Source organism: Tiliqua scincoides, chromosome 6, assembly GCF_035046505.1.
Source record: "Tiliqua scincoides isolate rTilSci1 chromosome 6, rTilSci1.hap2, whole genome shotgun sequence".
Taxonomy (NCBI): Eukaryota; Metazoa; Chordata; class Lepidosauria; order Squamata; family Scincidae; genus Tiliqua; species Tiliqua scincoides.
In genome coordinates, this window is record NC_089826.1 from 64,937,785 (window position 1) to 64,953,680 (window position 15,896).

The 15,896-nt window shown below is 44.2% G+C and overlaps 1 protein-coding gene and 1 pseudogene across 3 annotated transcripts in view; one reads left to right on the forward strand and one right to left on the reverse strand.

Annotated features, from left to right (window-relative positions):
* Nucleotides 1-15,896, forward strand: part of SGCZ (sarcoglycan zeta) — a 242,778-nt gene that overhangs the window by 3,232 nt on the left and 223,650 nt on the right. The gene's annotated exons all lie outside the window — the stretch shown is intronic.
* On the reverse strand, nt 6,630-6,750 carry LOC136656245 (5S ribosomal RNA; annotated as a pseudogene).

Genomic DNA, 15,896 nt, shown 5'->3' on the forward strand with positions numbered 1-15,896 from the left:
GGAGATGAGCAGAACAGGGCAGGGAGGAGAGGAGTGGGGACGTCTTCTGGGGGAGGGGCACAGGTGGGGAACAGAACAGGAGGGGGAGAGGTGAATCTCAGCAGCACCAGAATGTGCTTCCCAATGGGAAGCAGGGGCTTGTCCTGGAATAAGGGAACAAAAGTTCCTTTACCTTGAGGAGGCCTCTGGACAGCCCCCCTATAGGAAACAGTGCATGCTCCATTGGCATAGCTGCAGCAGCGAGAAGGCAGATTTAGATAGGATTGGTCTGTTAGTCTTCCATAATGGAATACAGAATCGACTTTCAAATTCAGGGTACAGGGGGAAAAAAAAATAAACCCTTGTCCTTTCCACTGCCTGTTGATTAGTGCAGGGCTTTTCAAACTGGGGCGTCGCAGTGGCCCAGCCTGTCGACCCTGGCCTCTGCCCCCTTAAGGGGCAGGGGCAGCCTGGAGGCAGGGAGAAGGCAGCGGCGCCATCTCCAGGATGGAGCCGCTCAGGGGCTTGGGTGCACTTACCCAAGCCTCCTGCAGCCTTCCCAGGGTCCCAGGAGCCCAGTGCGAACCTTTGGCAGGACTCCCCGCAGCAGTGAAAGTGAAAACTGAGCAACAGCACTCTGCTTCCACTTTAGCAGAGGCAGGGCGTGATTGCTTTTACATTCACTGCTGCAGGGAGCCCTGCCAAAGGTTCGCACCGGGCTCCCCGCACCCATGCCCCTGCAGCCCCCTGAGCGGCTCCATCCTGGGGATTGTATGGCTGCCTCCCCCCCGCCCCCACAAGCACTTACAGTGGCTCAAACTCTCCATGAGAATTTGAAAACCACTGGATTAGTGAATTGAATAGATTGCTTCACTAGCTTAGGTTGTATACATGCAACTGCAGTAATTATACAAACAGAAACTTAATGATTTCCAAAGATAACATTTGAAGTGAAATGCACTTTATATCTAAATCCAGTCTTTCGTGACTGCACTAGCTATGAAATTTCAAGAAATCACTTCGCTATTGTGGATTTTAAGTGTCCCTTCACTCCTAAATCCAATTAGATCGTACACAGTTGACAAGTGAAAATTAATCTTTAATCCTCCTTTCTTACTCTATGAAAATGAACCGGCATCCTTCGTCTTCTGCTCAAACAAAAAAAGTATAGAATGCAGCGGAGGAAAATAAATTAGCCGTGATATCACAGCGCAGAAAACCATGTGCAAATTGCTCAGCAAACTTTATTGATCTGCTACAATTATATTTCACTTTTGTTATTGGTCTTTGCTACACCACTAGTCCAGATACATAGTTGTTAACATTTTGTGTTCAAACAAGCTGGACATGTCATGATCAATTGGTTCTGTACCTAGCAAAGCGGACAAGATTGCTTGATGTATTTCTTTAATGACAGAGGGACTCTCAGCTCTCAGTTGCCAGAATTTATACAGAGTGCATTGTTCAAATGTGATCATTAACCTTTATTTCTTACAGGGTGGAATTCATAACGGTTTGGTTGAGAAGCACAGGCTTGTGGGATTGATTTTGTTTTTCAGTCAAACTTGTTGTCTACCTCTGTAAATGAATGTGTAACATACATGTCCCCACAATAAATAGAGCACTGGACTTGCCCAACCAGTTCTTGGTCCGTACAAATTCTACTCAAGTGGCACAGGAGCCAGCCATGAGAAAGTAGCCCCCACAACACTGTGGCAATATAGGGCTCTAGTTCTAATTTAAAGAACTGTGAAATGAGAACAGAATGAGCTACAAGCTTGCTCTGATGTGGATCCAACTGTCGGTGATTGCATTGGATACACAGGCACAAGACCTGGTGGTGGACTGCTGCTGGACTTACTTGTGTGAAAAATTAGTCCAGAGTCTTACTAAGTCAAAGGGACTGGGAAAAAAAGAACGAAGCAGGATATCATCATCTTCATTATTTTGGGTGTGGCTATTACGTATTTGCTGTCCTCCAAATCTGCAGGCAGACCAGAGGCTGACAAACTGAAAGGGTCAGGCAGGATCAGAGAAGTCCTTTTCTGATTAAGAGACCTTTTGCCAAAAACTACTTGTGGGTCAAAATGACCCCATGTGTACTTCCCTATTCCACAGAACAAAGTCTTTTCAGTCATCATTGGCTTCTATGTTTCTGTGTTCCTAATGGGTGAGAAGTTGGTTGGAAGGGAAGTAGAGATTTATCTTTTTTTTTGCCCTCTTCTCCACCCCCTCCCAGTGGCTTCTGAGTCCATAGCCTTGTGGCACAGCACCTGCAGCAGATCCCAAGTTTGATGCTTCGTATCTTCAAGTATAGCTGGGAAAGACCTCTGTCAGAAACCCTGGAGAGACACTATCAGTCAGTATTGACAGTATTTAGCTAAATGGCCCAAAGGTCTGACTCAACAGAAGACAGCTTTCTGTGTTCCTTCCTGGTTATTGTTGGTACTGAACAACTAGTCCTATTTGAACTCTTCTGGCTTTCCTTGACATCCTTTGCATAGTTCATTGAGGACAGATCTCTATATTTGCTTTGAATTTTGCTGGCAGCCAAATTCAGAAGCATACTAGAGATACTGTAAATGTGTTGACACCTCTCCCGCAAGCAAAGTTACTCACCATTTGTCTTGCCTCAGAGCAGGAACTTGAATGACCCCCTTGAAATGTCCCTTTATCATGGGAAGGCAAGAGGGTGAGGACCATCATGGCTCTAGTCCTTTGGCTAGGCTGGATACCCAAGTCTGGAAACCTGCATAATTCAGTTTGAAATAAATCCTTTAAAAATATACATGGATGGCATGGGGGCACACGTCCCATTAATTTCAAATCAGGGAAGCTCTTTCTGGATTACACCAAATGCATGTCTGTGTAGAAATTGTTCATTATGGTCTAGACCTGTGTTTCCCAAACTGTGGGTTGTGACCCACCAGTGGGTCATGAAACTGAAGCTGACAAACTGATGGCCGACAAGGAAAATACATTGAGTCCTATGGAAATTGAAACTGAACTGCATGTGTGTGTTACTCACAAGTAGGCAAATGTGTCTCAGTCCGCTTCGGAGGGCAGGCCAAGAGAAATGCAAAGTCACCAGAATGGTTGTGATGCAATGAACACAGGCCCCCAAAACACTTGAGAAGGAACCCCCCTCCCCAAGCTGACAAGGAAAATGTAGTGAGCTCTATAGAAAGCAAAACTGAGCTACATGTGTGCATTTACTCATGAGTAGGCAACAGTGCCTCATCTCCTATTGAAGACCAGGCCTCATCTCCTATTGAAGGGGAATGCCTGGCCACCAGAACAGTCCCAGTTTGAATGATGTGGAGCTCCACAAATCCTCCAGAAGGCCCCTCCCACCACAGTAAAGGGGATAAAAACACTTGTCTCTAAGGTGTGGTGACAACTGGGAGGAATACTGTGGGACAGAGTGTAGGATTAGAGACTTCATGTGAACCTTGAGGCAAGAGTCAGATGGGGAATCCGAACCTGAAGAGCAAGCTGGTGACCCTGTAGGCTTAAATTTCACAGGTTGTAAGACTTGGAATAGACAGAACAATTTGACTGCCTTCACCCCCTTTCCAGGGGTTTGGTGTGGAAGAAGTGAGGTCATTGGAAGACAACCTGAGTCTGGAGCCAGAGTAGAGATGCCCAAAGAGGCAGCAACAATTGCTCCTCTCTTTATGAGGTTCATGGGGAGCCCCACAAAAGTTGTCAGTTTCTCTGCAGGCCTGGGGCTTCCTGCAGGTGGTGGTAGAAGAGCACTTTCTTCCTTTGACACAAACAGCCTCTACCTCTGAGGGTGGCAGCAGCAGTGATGCTGAAAACACCACTCAGGGCTTAACTCCAGTCACCGTTTTCTGTCCCAGAAAGCACCAGACCATCAGATGACTAGCATGATAGCTTAGAACATTTCAGAGGCAGAAAATAGAGCCTGGAACAAACTGGGCCCTGGGAAGACAAGTTGACATTTTTGATACTGCTGCCACCACCTTCAGTAGCAGTGTCTTCCTCCTGAAGAAATAATATCTCTGCTACCACCCCCAATTTGATTATTTTTGTGGGACCACCCAAGAAACAAAGGACACAATTCTATGTATTACTACTCAGAGGTAAGTCCCATTGTGTTTAGTGGGGTTTACTTACAGGAAAATGTGCATAGGATTACAGCCTAAGAGATTTTTTTTTTTTTACTTCTTGCAAAAATCTCCGAAATGAATCCCGCCCCCCTAACACACAAAAGTTCTGGAGTTGAAAAGCTCTGCCTATTGCTTATTTCAGATCTCATTGTACAATCCCCTTTAATTTTTCACAAAGGGGTTATTATTAACAGTATTTATATGCTGCTTTTCAACTAAAAGTTCACAAAGCGGTTCACAAAGTTCACAAAGCGGCCCTCCAAAGGTTAGGGACACATGACTTTGAAAATTGAGTTTATTCATGATGGGAGTTCAATTTTTGTAGTTATTTTACACAGAGAAGGATGAAAGGGGCAGAAATGAGGGGGTACACTGATGTAATCAAGACCTTCAGATTTTGATGGATGACATTAACTTAATGGGTTTTGTTATATATAAGTTAATGACAATGGAATGTTGTACTGCATTATGATGGAATTACTTTACTTGTTCCTGTTAAAGCCCCAAAAGAATGGGATCATTGCATTGTTTTTGTTCAGTTTCACTTATTCTGTTTCAGTTATTCAGCTATTTCCCTTTTCAATCCTTTTCCATTAAATCCTCAGAGGTGATGCATTGAGCACAAGGTGCTCTTATAAACTCTCGTACCATCAGTAAGGCTTAGAAATACCACCATGTAGATGGAAAGGGAAAGTGTCAGATTTTATTCTGTTTGGTGTTATCCTTTACCAGAAAGGAAATATGCATTTGTTGTCACTGGGCAAGTGATAGAAAAGGGAATACTTTTTCTTTGAACTGCCTGCCGGTAGGTCAAATACTGTAACAATGTTTGAAAAGAAAATTCTAACTTGTGTTTGTGATTTGGAAGGTATTTTTTCTCCTCTCTTTGCTTACTATATTACGTTATTCATTGCTCGTTTATAGGGAAAAGTTCTCATGGATCTTCCTCAGCAGCGGACTTCCCCTGCCCCACACCCGGGGCAGAAGTCTGCAATGGCACCCCCTGTGGGCTGTCGCTACCTCCCCTCACTCAAAAAGCTGCCCTCCCCGCTCACCTGAGTCTCATGGAGCCTTGTACAACCTCCACCTGCATCAGAGAAACCTCTGTAAGGTTCCCATATGCTTTAAACTGTGCTTCTGGAAAACTGGAAGTACAGTTTCCACCTCCGTCAGGAGCCTCAGAGAGGCTTCCGTGGGTCCTAGCGACTGGCGCCTGGGGCTTTTGCCCCATCTCGTCTATGAGAGGTTCGCTGCTGATCTTCTTAGATTCCAATTCTGTTCCCCCCCCCCCGCTGGTGTGACCCCACCAAAAATGCACACACTGTGTCCTCTGCTAAGGGGACATCTGTCGAAGCAACATCACATATGATGGCAATAGAGCCGCAGTGCCTGAAAATATCACTTTTCAGTATTTCATGAAAACTGGAAGTGGCTGTTAATGGCCCTTTGGAGGTCTCAGAAGCCCTTCAGAGGGCCACGGGGCCTTCCTGGCCCTCCAAAGGTCTCCAGAGCAGATCGGAAAGCGGCTGTGAGGGCAGTGGGACAAGGGTGATGGTGGCAGTGGCTGCGGAAGCGGGTGGCCAAGAGTGGCACTGCTGCCCCCGCAGGCATGCCCTCCAGGGCATTTGTCTTCCTTGCCCCCCTATGTATGCCACTGGACTCAATACACCTCCTGCATGTGGAAGGTCTTACAAACATTCAGAAACATAATATGAGAAGGGAAGAAATCATCACTGCAACCATTATATTAGCTGTACATTACTGGTGATTCCATCACTAGTTGGGATATCTTTACTTGACCAGAAATATGAAAAAAAAAATATTGGATGGGGGTGGAAGAGTTCTCTAAAAATATGTTTAGTGATATTCAACACTTTGGATGGGTTTGGACAAACTGCATAAAGATGTGAAAGCACATTTGCAATTAACTTTTAAGCCAAATCTAAGCAAAAACCAGAGAATTAGCAGCTGTTTTTGATTTTCCTGGCTGAGATTCTTCCTTCAAGCTCATAACTGATTGTGCATTTTTGTTGATTACTGGATTCGTGTCTATTGCTTGGATGGAGCGATACCAGCAAGAATACTCGTTGGAGACTTGCCCTAGGTTTTACTTGCCAGCCAGCCATGAATTTAATCACTGGTCAGCAAGCCCAGTAATGCAGCTGCACTTAACATTTGCTCCACCCTCTGACTCTTCACGTTGTCCGGCTCTATGCATGCTAGCCCTTCAGCAAAACATATATCCAAACAAGCACCTTTGCCATAGAATCAGTGAGTTCAAGATCTCACAACCACTTAACACAATCTGGAAGCACTTGGATTTTCATTACGAGACATAAGAATACATTAACTGTGAGGTTTGAGAATATAAGAAGCAGCACAGCCATGTCACAAGATTTGCATAGAACCTAAATATCCATAAGAACAGAAGCGTCCTAGCATTGTCTTTTAGCATTTCCTGCTGTTCAGGACAAATAAAATGGTTGGCAACCTTCAGTCTCGAAAGACTATGGTATAAGCCTACAGCACCAGGTATTCCCAGGCGGTCTCCCATCCAGGTACTAACCAGGCCTGACCCTGCTTAGCTTCCAAGATCAGACAAGATCAGGCATTTGCAGGGTAATAAATAACTAGTTACATTTGAACCCTTTGCCTGCCTGGTCCGTGTTAATTGGTAATTCAGTGGATTGACACATCTCCCTGCAGGCTTTACTGTGGATTTGATTTTTTTTAAATAAGAACCCCTAGGGTTCAGCACTCTCCTGGAAGGAAGGTTTCCCCCCCCCCCCAATGGCCCTCCTCTATCTGATCTCTGTAGCTGGGATGGTGGCAGTGGATACAAAGGCATTTTTCTCTGTCCAGCTGCTGGCCCAGTAAAGGGAAAGCAGGGGAGCAGGAAGTGATGCGGGCACTGCTCCCTTTGGCCAGCCTGTCTTCTTTCAGAAGTCACTCTTCCCTGTCACCAGGTTAAGCCATTTCTGTCCCATATATGCAACAGGGACCAAATGTGTACACCTGTGGGCTGGGCAAAAATGGGTTAAGTAGTACTTGCTGCTGGGCAAGCAACCAAGTAGCAAGTTGCAGCAGGCCAAAGTAATTCTTTGCTTCCTCTCTTTCCTGAGCATTCCAGAAATAGGTTCCACAGTGTTGCGCTATATTAATGCATCTGGCATGTAGTTTCTCCCTTCTTTCTTTAAAGAGCTACAAGCTCCTAAGTGCATAGCTTGAACTACATATACCACTGCCTCAAAGCTGCCATGCATAGCTAGGAGTCCTTCAAAGAAGGAAGAGGGAGAAACGGAACCCCAGGGCTGTATCATGTATCAGAAGTGGTAGGAAGGTGACATGCAATGATTGTGTCACATATCGCCCCCATGAGAAGATGAGTGGTTACTATAGGCAATTGTGCAAGGGAAATGCATAATTTTGCCCTTTACATATTACTCGGGAAACATGAATCTGCGACTGACTAATGCTTCTGGTTTAAGTGTTCTACATGTGATTCAAAACCAGCCTTTGGCTTATACTGACAAAATTAGACTATTTGTTATCAAGTTCCTGGTGTTCGTATTGTAATAGCAGGTGTTTTTACTTGATGAAGATATTTGTTTTTGTCAAGTGGCAGGTATTGCAAATATTACATTGTTATCTTGGTGATGCCTGCTATTCATTTGCTGTGGTTTAATATTTCATGAGGTAGGGATGGTTATCTAGCATTGTAAATGACTGTGGAGATGAGAGGCATCTTGGCATTTGCTGAGAAGATTGCCGACTTTCTGCTTCGCCCTGTATGTGACACCACGCACACACTGATGTTTGATTGTTGTTTGTCGTGGTCAGTATGTTCCATGCTAGGTGAGCCATGCGTCCCAAACTCACTCAGAGTGCTTGGGAACTCTGACTTGTTCCCAACTGACTGGGCTTCGTGTTCAGCTGCAGCTGGGAATCCAATTCCAGAGCAGGCAGGTGAGAATCAAAGGGGGCCCACAATCAGGAGATGTGGTTGAGGATAAATGGTATGGTGAAGTACCAGATCAGGTGACTCTGGTTCAAATGAGATGCTGAAGTCATAGTCAAGGATGGACTGCTGGCTAGGTACTGATGGAGGTGAGGCAGGAAGGCAAGGCTGTGCTATTGTTCAGACTGAGGAACCAAGCCTGGAGCATCTACTGTATAGGACAAGCCAACTGCTTTTAGTTCCATAGGTCACCTGAACTGAAGAGTTGCAGTGCCAGCTCAGTCACATTATATGTGTGACACTGCTGTGCAGCTGACATCAACCCTTCTGCCTGAGAGTTGCCATGGGTGTGTGCAAGGAATAATACCGTGAGCCCTGCCTCCAGCAACCCAGCCTCCCCTCTGCATCCCTACACTGTTTGGCTGTAGATAGCCCCCCGTACATGTTCATTCCACAGGGCGCCCCTTCTGACTTCATATGTTTATTGCAAACTGAGGACTAGCTAGCAGTGCTGCCAAAGTCTGCAATTATCTGGTTAGATATACAAAATGGCCCAGCGTACAGTGCTTGGCAGAATTACGAGTCCTACACAAGTTGTCCAAAAATGTTCTGTCCTCACCTGGAATGTTTTAACGGGAGTATGTGGATGTATGGACAGCATTTAGCAAACAGGTGCCTAAAGCCAGCCTGTACAGGGAAATCATTGAGTGTTAATCCTTACTTTTGCTGAAAACTTCATTAGTTACTGGGAAATGGCTTCAGCTACAAAGGCAAAAGCTTTGTAGGTGCCTGCACAGAAGTTCTTCAATAATACCTTCTTTAAATAAGTGAAATCAGTGGTGTCACTAGAGGGGTGCAGGAGGTGAGAGCCGCACTGGGTGATGCACAAAGGGGAGATGGACACCACTACTCACTAAAATTTTTAAAACCTTGATATTTTTGAATAATGCTATCATATTATATATCAATTGATGTATAACTCTATGCAAAATGCAATGAAACAAACTGTGTCGAAATAACTCTATTCAATCGAAAGTTATAGCCAAAAAATGGTGGGGCAATAGTACACCAACACGCCCACTGCCTGGGGCATTGCCCCGCCCACTGCATGAAAGGCGTTCCATCATAGGGGTGACGCGCTGGCCTACACACTGGGTGATGCGAACCCCAGTGGTTTCAAGTGAAACCATTGTTTGAAATTGTCTATTTTTTGGTTCCTTCTAAAATGCACAGGAAAGGAGTTGTGTGGTAGTGGGTCTAATAGAGTTTCCAGAATCCCCTCCCCACCCGGCCACATCTTGCATTGCATGAGATTATTTTTTTTAAAACTCAAGGAACTTGTAAGGTTGTTGTGATGCTGCACAAAGCAAGGCAGGAGAATTGAACATACAGTAAATCCCCTTCATGCACCCTAAATTAGGACTCGATAGTCTGAAAATCAAAAGGTGCCTTCATTGCGGTGTATCTACTGGCCTTAAGGGGGAAAAAACAACAACAATCTGCTTGATACATTTCTGTTGCTTTCCTCAGAATCTCCCTGTATTCATTAATCCTTTGGAGTAGCAAGCACAATTAACCTCTAGCTTCAGTTCTTTTTTTGCTTGTTTTTCTTCTAGTCATTGTGCTGACACATGTTATTATGTCCAGACCTCTGTTGCTTGTTGGAAAGTGGAGCTCTTGTAACATTATCCTTTCCCCAAGGACAACTGTCACCTTGTCATTCTGAGATCTTTTCTACTAACTTGTGTGCATTCGAAATTTGGCCTTTGATTCCTTGCTCTTTCCTCCAGTATGGTTATTTAGAAATGGAGAAGATAGACATTGCGCTGATTTTATGTTTTTTCCTCTATTAATTAGAGAGTGAGGAAGTGAAGATGTTTTGTTTTTAAAAAAATATGCCAAAAAAATTGTTTTAATGTGTATTCAGTACAGGTTATTGTGGTCTGTAATTACATTAACAGCCCAATTCTATGGGGGTCAACTGGTGGCAACTGCTTTATGGCAGTAGTAAAGCAGCCGCTGATGGCGTGTGCAGTCCAACCACAGGGAGGGATGCCAGAACAGCCTCCTGCATGCTGATGGACAACCAAAGATCCATGACTGAGGTAGGCCAGCGAGGGAGGTAGGACAGGGTGGGGGGGGGAAACAGAATGGAAGTGGGGTGGACGGGGCAGTGATGGGGACAGGGACGAGGGTGGACCAGGCCTGCGAAGGGGACGGATTCAATGGCAGCAGTGCCTACCAAATTCTAACCCCCTTCCTGGGCCCAGCTTACCTTCACAGATCAACATGGACTTGTGCCAGATGGCACAGGTCTGAGTTTACCCATGGTGGCTGCTGGAGCTTACCCCAGGGCAAGGGGACAAATGTTCTCATACCTGAGGAGGCCTCAGCATGCCAAAACTCCGCTGTAGGATACAGCAGAAGCCACGTTGGTGCCACTGTATCACCATATGGGGTGTTACCTAGGATTGGATTTTAACTTAAGTTGTCTATCATAAGTGGCAAGCCTTTAGTGGTAATCTTAGGATCCATGCGTAGAAAGGCTCAGTAGGAAAGGACTGGTTTGATGTGATATCTCCCTGGATATCTAGGTCCCCCTTACCTGCTCCAAGTACCAATTCTAATGCAAACAGATGGGGTATATTCTTCAGTTCTGCAGTAAACACATTATGAATTCTGAAGCTTTTATCTTTCTAAGAAAAGGGAAAGCAAGAGATGTTTCTGTTTTTTTCCCCCCGACCTCTTCTGTTTTATCTCAGAATTGAGCAGATGTTTCATTTGAGAAGCAACCCCCAAATAATCATCACATTTTGCTCAATACATTACTAAGTGCCAAATCCTATCCATCTTTCCAGTGCTGGTGCAGCTGTGCCAATGGGGCATGTACTGCATCCTGTAGTACGGGGGCAGTCACAGAGGCCTCCTCCTCTTTACCTCCTCCAGGAAAGGGAATATTTGTTGCCTTTTGTCAGGGCTGCGTTGCAGCTGCACCAGTACTGGTAAGTTGGATAGGACTGGGCCCTAAATATTCTTCTGTTAATCTTATTGTTGGTACAATATTTTATTCCCTTCCCTCAGCATAACCCATAGAAATCATGGCTCCTCAGCTTTGGACAGTAGAGCAAGTGCCTATTTCCTTCTTGGGAATGGATCCAGGTTTGAAAGGGGGGCATTGTAAGTCAGGAATATGGTAAGTCAAGACTGGTCAGAGTTCTCTGGACCTGTGAAACCTAATGGTTGTAAATTTATACAATCCACAGAGAAGGATCCTCTGGGGTAGTCCTTGCAGCTCTGCATTGTTGACCCATTTGGTCTGAAATACACTGAAATTAAATTGTTTTTCGAGGCTTTGGACTGCCTCGTAAATGTATGTGAACTAACATTTATTGATTTTTTAAATTTTAAAAAAGAATTAAGAACTGCCTCTGACAAACCACTTGCTTTCAAGAAAATAAAACCACATCAGATGAAGATTTCTTGGTATATGGTGAAAACATTTTTGAAGGGAAATAATGAGGGATTTTGGATTCATGGTGTGTATGACTGATAATTACTTCAGGTGCCCTATGGTTCAGCTTAGAAGTGAGTCAGTTAAATAAATCTACTGTACAAAGGAACATGCCTTGGAAATAATTTCATTGGAATGGGTTCGTAAAGGGGAAAGTGTTTAAGGAACGTTCCCTCACTTCATTGCCTCATTTCATAAAATGAAAGTGAGCATGAATTACAGAATGTTTCATAAAAGGCTAATCTCAGCAAAAAGAGCCCGCTGCATTATTAGTGTGTCTCGAAATGGGATTGCACAAAAAGAAGAAAAAGGAAGTGGGATTGCAAAAGGCAATTTAAGCAATCAAGGCCTATAAATATTTCACAATAGTGTGCCCTACTTATCTGAAATTTTTGGCTGGGGTTCTATTTCAAAAGGTTGATAATAAGCCTATAAAATACAGCTGCTTATTAACAGAAATGAAAAGACTTCCTCAAATATTAATTGCTACATCGCAGAGCACGTTCCATTAGCAACACGGAGTGAACCTTTTTGTAAATTCTGTATTGATAGCTTGATAATTGCATTTGGAAACTGACTGTATTTATCAACCTGTTGCAAATTCTTCTGAAAACAATTGGAGTTACGTATTCTCATGTTCTGTGATCCTATCTAAAATAAGGGAGAGCGCCTTTTAAAAAAACAGGACATTTTTTCTGTTCCTTGTGGTTAGAAAAGAACCACGTAAAAGAAATCCAATGGGTGAAGGTATACTATGAATAATTTTATTATATGATTTGTATATTTATAGCCTTACAAAAGAAAATAACATTTACTCACTTTTTGTACAAAACTTGCCATCCCTTTTTATGGTGCACTCAGGCGCTGATGATCTTGGCAGAATATGAACAAGGGAAAGCATCAGCGAAGACCTGCTTCAGCAAAACTGATTGCCATTTGTGGCAAATGTTCAGAAGTTCCACACTGGTCTTATCACAAGCTAGTTATGGTGTGGAGTAGAAATGGCTTATTAGATGCTGGATTATTCAAGAGATGCTCCCCACCCCACACATGCGTCCACAGATCATTCTCTGTGATGTGATTCCATGTCAGTTAAGACCATGTGTGAAAATTTCAATCATGTGGTTAGGCCTGGTTGGGTGGGTCTTTCAGCACCCAATCAGCAGTCCTTTCATAAACCCGGAACTGGAAGCATGTTTTGGAATCAAAGGAGGCAAACAAGTTGAAGCTTAACCCAACAGATGAAGAATCTGTTTTGGTGCTGCTGACCTGGATGCTGGTGATAGGCCTACCTTTGTGGGGACTGTGGTTCCTCTGAATGTTCAAGTACTGTATGCAGTTTGCAAGTTCTTCTGGATCCAGAGTTATCCTTGAATATCCAGGTATTGGCTGTGGCCAGGAATGCTAGTGCCCAACTTTGACTGGTGTACCAGCTGCAGCCCTGCTTGGAGAGTATGACTTGGCCTCAGTGACTCATGCTCTAATTACATCCCGATTGGACTCCTTCAATGCTCAATACATGGGTTTGCCTCTGAAGATGGTCCAGAAGCCTCAGCTTGTGCAGAATGCTTCTGCAAAAGTTTCCAGTGGGGGTGAGGTGGATGAACACAGACTCTGCATCAACTGCACTAAGGCTAGCCAAGACCCCCATCCTGAGACAGCATGCCAAATACTGCCTTCCTTGCCTGACTGGATGCACCAGCCTCTAAACCTACCAACTCTCCAATCTCCTAGTTCAGCCCTCTCCTCCCCTCACATTTTTTTCCTCTCTGTCCCTCTCTTCTTTTTCCAATCCAGGGAGTGGAAGGAGAAAGAGGGGCGGTGGAGGTAGGTAGGCAGGCAGAGATGGGCACCCTCTACCCATTTAAGAACTATCTCTTATAGCTTTCCTGTGATGGCTAAAAACATCTTTATTTTTGCAAACGCTGGTACACATCGGATATTGTGTGCTGTTTGCCACATTTTAAAAAAAAACTCCTAGTCATATTTGGAATGAAATATTGTCCCGACTGTTTTAAAGTTGTATGTTCTGTTTTTCTTGTATGCTTTTGTTTATGTGTGGTTTTAGAAAATTTTGTAAGCTGTGTCAGGCAATTGCTTTAGCAGGGGAAAGGCAGCATATCAATCAATCAATCAATCAATCATGGGCCAACAGATCTATTATTGGTTGCCCAGATCCTGCCATCTGATTGCTCTTTGGCTGTTTAGCTGTAATTTCTCCTTTGGCCACTGTCATGAGGGTACTGTGAAGCACTAAGATTCAACTCGGTCAGTCCCCCTGCCTAAAAGTTGTCTTTGTAGTACAGACAGTAAGGCTCAAATCCTAATCTACTATGGACGCAATCCTAACCTTGTGTTAAGGACTTGTGCCAGCCTAGGAGGGTCGCAAACATGCCATAAAGCTTCCAAGGAGTAGTGCCTCCTTGGGAGCAAGCCACGCCAGTGCACAGAGGTGCGCTGGAGGCTGCATCCAGCCTCTGCGGCACATTGTGCCAAGAAGGTTGCGTTGGCCGAGCATGGCCAACACAGGGGTCTGGGGAGGGTGGGGAGGAGGCAGGAAGGAGGTGGGAAGGAGGCATACTGGGGCAGGGGAGGGCAGGCAGAGGGTGTTCCAGGAGTGGGTGGGCAGGGAATGGGAGTTGGGGCTGGGACCTGGCGGTTTTGCAAGATCCCAACCCCGTTCCCTGAACAGCGCAGAGTGGTTCCAAGCCACTTCATTCTCCTTGGACTTCAGCCACGCCCTGAGGTGGTGCAAGTCCGAGGAGACCCATTCGAGCTGTGGTGGCTTACCCAGGGGTAAGGAGAAGAGTTTCTGGCCCCAATTGTGCACTGGATACAGCGCAGGCCTGCCTGTTCGAGCGCAAAATCGGATTGTGCTCTTTGCAGCTCTGGCGTAGCGGTGCCAATGGGACGTGTGCTGCATCCTGCAGTTGGGGGGCACTCATGGAGGCCTCCTCAAGGTAAGTGAATGTTTGTTTCCTTACCTTGGAGCTTCATTGACCTTAAGTTAGTGCTGGCAACTAACTGCTGCTGTCTTTCAGTCAAATAACATAGATGAATAATAATAATAATAATAATAATAATAATAATAATAATAACAGTATTTATATACCGCTTTTCAACTAGTAAGAATCTCTTTGTTGGCAAATCCCAGAGGTACCATGACATCCCATACAGACAGAAAGTGTTGTTAAAGGGCAAGTGACTGGGAGTGCTAGAACCAGCCTGCTCTCACCTTTAGAAGAATATCATCGTTTGGAGAACTTGGATAGTGTTGGCCCAGTGTTAGAACTGTACGCTGTTCTTTGTCTCACCAACAAGCAGGGATTCTGCTGTAACTCTCTTCAGTGTTCTTTCCATCTAACCACTTAAAGATTCAGTCCTGTGTGCTTTCTAGTGTTTGTGCTGTATGGACTTGCTGTTGTGACGCTGGGTGAGTGGGATCTAAGTCCTTGTTCACAACACAAAAAACCGAGCAAGATATTGCCACTCAAAGACCAAAAATGAAAAAAGTAGTGCTTCACCAGACTGTTCCTTTTGTTTCTACCTCAACAGTGAAACAATAAAGTAAATCAAGCGCCTTTGTGTACTAGGAGTCAGAATGCCTCTTCAAACTGAGGGTAAGATCTGATGCCAGTAGTTGGAACTCTTCAAACTATCAGTGTGTTTTCAGTGCCCATATTGTGTCCAAGCAAAGTCTGATGATTCATCTGATGGATCAAACACTTTGAGATCAGTCCTGAGAAGCAGAACAGATGGATTTAGAGCAATGCTGGAACCATAGGAGCTGTTGTGTAATAGGTACCACTTTTATGCTTTGAAGTTTGGTTTTGTTCCATAGCTTTAAAAATTACATTTCTTTTGTTTTATTTTTTTACCTCTGTAAGTCTGTAAGTATTTGAAGTTTTTGTTTCCAGTAACCAATTACTTGCTGAGAGGCAATCCCTAATAGGGCTAAGTTGGAATGGCTGGACAAGGCTCTGGAAGATAAATGTATTGCTGATCTGGCAGTAGCTTGTGTTTCCCCGTTTTTGAGCGTGCGATGTGTCAAGCCATTTTAGTTACATTAGTTTGGGGATTTTGAGAAATGATGTTAATTTTTACCCTAGTATTACCCATAAGGAAAAGATGTGGTTATAAATCTTATTTTAAATGTCAAGAAATACAGTCATGTATTATTCTTTCTCTGTGGGAATCATTGCCGCTCCCTGGGAAAAAAAGTGTCCTATCAGTTTATTTATTATTTTTACAAGACCTTTTATTCTTTTATAATGTACCTTTTATAAACATATGAAGGTGGCACATGATCTTTTTT